This window comes from Balaenoptera acutorostrata, chromosome 11, assembly GCF_949987535.1.
Source record: "Balaenoptera acutorostrata chromosome 11, mBalAcu1.1, whole genome shotgun sequence".
Lineage (NCBI taxonomy): Eukaryota > Metazoa > Chordata > Mammalia > Artiodactyla > Balaenopteridae > Balaenoptera > Balaenoptera acutorostrata.
The window spans coordinates 3887916-3891553 of record NC_080074.1 but is presented as its reverse complement, the minus strand read 5'-3'; the positions used below and the strand labels follow the sequence as shown (position 1 = coordinate 3891553).

The 3638-nt window shown below is 67.7% G+C and overlaps 1 long non-coding RNA gene across 2 annotated transcripts; it reads right to left on the bottom strand.

Moving 5' to 3' along the window:
- Positions 1–786: 786 nt before the first annotated feature.
- On the bottom strand, positions 787–3067 carry LOC130709267 (uncharacterized). 2 transcript variants are annotated; one of them, XR_009009787.1, is made up of 2 exons: positions 2992–3067; positions 787–1338 (listed from the first exon to the last, which is right to left on the bottom strand). It is a non-coding gene; the product is annotated as an uncharacterized LOC130709267 (long non-coding RNA). The 2 variants fall into 2 exon arrangements; XR_009009788.1 differs by lacking the exon at positions 2992–3067 and adding an exon at positions 2190–2324.
- Between the last annotated feature and the right edge of the window lie 571 nt (positions 3068–3638).

Here is a 3638-nt window from a genome sequence, read left to right as displayed (position 1 = left end):
TGGCTTTGGGGGACTGCCCTGCACATAATCATCTCGTGGGAATGTGTCCTCTTACTCCACACGTCCTAGTCAGGGCTGGGAACTGTAATAGTGAAGAAAATTATAAAGGACAAGAGAGATTGGTTTTCTCTGCCGTATTGCTAGAACGTGGGTATGGCATTCCTGAGTCTCAGGCTGTCCTTTTCGGAGTCCTTTTCCGAGGAAGGAGGAGCACAGAATTCCTGGGCTTCCCAAGCTGGACCCCATAGTCCTGGAAGCTGGGAGGGCCACCCTGGACCTTCCTCAGGGAAAGAGTGAAACCCACCCCCTTGAGAAATCACCCCTGCTTGGGCTCTCTCTGCTTGGTGTCAGCAGCCGTGGAAAGTGAAAGTTGGTCAGGATTTCGGTGAAAAGATTAACCAGAAAACATTTCTACTCCACTTTCTAAAAGTGAATTTTCTCATGGGGGCGGTGGGGGGGGAGCTATCCCTAGAAAGAAGAGGCCACAGTAAGAGTCTAACACACAGGAAAGTAATTTTGGAAGATTTCTTAATGGATCCTGTTTTCTCCCCCTCCCCAAATCGTATGTCATACGGTGGTGGCAGTGATGTGTGTGTGTGTCTAGCACAATTTGAGGCCAAGGTCATGGGGGTCTAGAGAGCCTTCAGGGTGGGTCAGTGGGCAACAGAGGCCCTGGCCGAGCTGCTCCAGCTGCCCCAGCCCAGCCTCGCCCCATGGCCAGTGCCCCTGCCTGGGCCATCCAATCCAAGGTGGAATGAAGTTTCCTGGGAAGCAGGGCACACGAGGAACTTTCGAATTTACCAATGGCATAAAAAGTATATATATTTTTATGACAACGGGCAAGTTTCAATTGGTTGACAGAAATGGCGAGATGTGACGTCAAGGGACACTGGTTAGAATGCCAAGGCCGGCTGGGGGGGGGGCGGGGAGACAGGCACAGAGAGACACTGGGATGGGGCCCAGGAGGCCTTCTTTCTCTCGGGCCCCTGTCGCGGGCATCCGGGGACAACCAGGTCCATCTGGCTCCGAGAGAGGGCATGCCCAGGCAGGGGGATGGGGTCTGAGCACAGCGACCCCGTGTCGGCGTCCCCAAGCGCCAGAAACCACTCAGGCGCTCCTGCGGAGCAGGCAGAAAAAGCAGCTGCGGCCTTCTTGTCATTCTAACCAGTGTCCGGACCCTGGAGCCCGGCTGGTCGCGACCGCGGGAGAGGGCGCGGGAAGGAACCGCGCGGCCCGTGGGCAGCAGTGTCGTCGTCCGGCTCCAAGATAGCAAAGCTGCGGCCTAGAACTTCTCCCCGCAGCTCCTGCGCCCTGGGCCGGGGGAGCAGGAAGTTGTTTCTGCGGGGAAGGAAGAGAGCGAGGTTGGAGCCGGGCAGCAGCTCCGGGCACGGTGCCCCCGCCCATCCCATGCCTCCCCGGGCACCGTGAGGGCCCCCCCTCCACCAGGCACCTTGCGCCCCCCCCATCTCTGGGCACAGTGCGCTGCCCCCTCCACTTCACAGGATCCTCTGCACCCCGCCACCCACCCCACTGGGCACCGCGGCCCTCCCGCAGCCGGGCGGGCAGTGTTGGGACGAGCCGCCGCGGGGTCCTCCTGGTGCGCGCCCTGCCCCGGGGGAAGCCCGCTGCCACCATCGACCCCAAGCCCTGCCCCGGAGCCTCGTCTAGAACTCCACGGCGAACACTAGCCTCGCAGGGATGAGCCCGGAGACCTGGCCGCATTCCGCGGCGCGCACGGGGCTGCGGTCAGGCCAGGGGCCGTGGGTTCGCCCCGGGTCCCCAAGCCGGGCCCGAGCGTGCGCGCGCGCGCCCCGCTGCCCGCAATCATGGCAGCCGGCGCCTCGGAGCGCAGCCGCCGAGCGCGCTCCGGCAGCCGCCTCGGTGCCAGGGCGGCGGGGGCGGGCCGCGGCTAGGGCGTGCGGGCCGCCGGGCGCGAAGCAGAAGGCTGATGAGTCCCCGCGGCACGGTGCCCCCTACCCCGCGGGGGCAGGCGGCCGGGACCGCGCGGGCGGGGAGCCCCTGGGGCGGCGTGCCCGCGGGGGCGCGCACGCGGGGCTGCGGGCCCAGGCGCGGGGCCCGGGCGGCGAATCCGCTGCTCGCGCCGCCCGCCCCGCCCGCGCGCGCCGGCCCCGGGAGGAGGGTGCGCGGCGGAGGGGGGGAGTCGGGGAGGGGCCGCGCCCGGTCCTCACCCGCAGCGGGCACGGCCGGGGGCCCCGGGCGGCCTTGTTGGTATTCCGGGCACAGCCGAAGCCCTGACCTCCCCGCGGAGCAGGGGCGCCCGGGAGCGCGTCACGGCCGCTGCCCCCGGGCGGTCTCCCCGGGCTGCGGGGCCGTAGGCGCCTTGCTCCCCCCCAACCCGTCCCCTCCTCTCCAGGTCCCCCGTACCCCCTCCCCCGCCCTGATCCGGCGGCGAAGGGGTGGGCAGGGAAACGCGCTCTCTGGGACAGGTGCCAACTCCGAGACAAAAGACATAAAATAGGCGGCAACAGGGAAGCGCGGCCGGCGCGCTCGGGCGGGGACGGAGGCGCCGCGGGGGCCGCATCCTCGGTGCCGACCCGGGAAAGTTTGGGAAGTCGCCGCGGCGGCTTCGCAGCGGCGGGGGACACACGGGCCGGGCCGCCACCCGCGCCGCGCTCGCCCTCTCCTCGCCGCTGCTGAATAATTCATGGCGCGGCCGCCGGCCATTAGCATGCACCGGGCGCGCGGCGCGTCTGTGCCCAGCCGCCGCCGCCGCATTCGGCGCCCCGGCCGCACTAGACGAGCGGCCGCGCGGAGGCCGGGCCCGCGTTGTCCCCGCGCTCGCCCGCCGGTCCGCCGGCCCGGCGGCTTTCATTGTGCCCCGGGCCCGCGCCGCCCGGCCGTCCGGTGACCGTCCGCACCCCGCAGCGCGCCCGACGGCCCGGCGCTGGAAGTTCGGGCCCGCGGAGCCCGGCCGCCCGCCCCGGGATGCACGTGAACTTGGAGAAAGTCGCGGGGCGCGCCGGCGCGGACCTCCGCTGCAGGGCGTGGGCGCCCCCGGCCCCGCGCGCTTTCGTTTTCGTCCGGGACAAAGGTCCCTCGCGGCGCAGGTCGCGGACGTGGAGATCGTGTCCTGCGGGCCACTCTGCGGGGAGGTCCGGTCGTTCAACACAGGGAAGCTGGAGCCAGGAGAAGTGGAGCAGCGCGGTCCGAGGCGCGGTGCGGGACCAGGGGAGTGGGGCCTGGCCGTGCGCTTTGCCCGCGCCGTCCCGGAGCTGTCCCACCCTGCCAAGAGTTGTGGGAGATGACACCGCTTTGCTCTCTGCCCTTTCGCCGCGTGAAGGAGAGAATCACTTGGAACCCACGACTCAGACCGATGGCCGATGGCCTGTGCAGCCGTGGGCACGATAGCGCAGCGCCGGCTGCGTCCGGGCGCGTCCCTCCGGCAAGGGCAGAGCGCCCCTGTCTCGATTGGGTTCACTCTCGATTCTTGAGGCCGGTAAGTGCATTTCTCACTTTCGCTACTTAGTGGATATTTAAATATTAATGAAGGGATTTCTAAGAAGAGCCCTTCTGTAGGTCAGGCCTTCCACAGACCAGGGGACCCGGGAAGGAGGTTGTTCTTGAACCTGAAGTCGCACCAGCTTGCAAGAACTCCATGGCCGTCATTAAAATTCTGG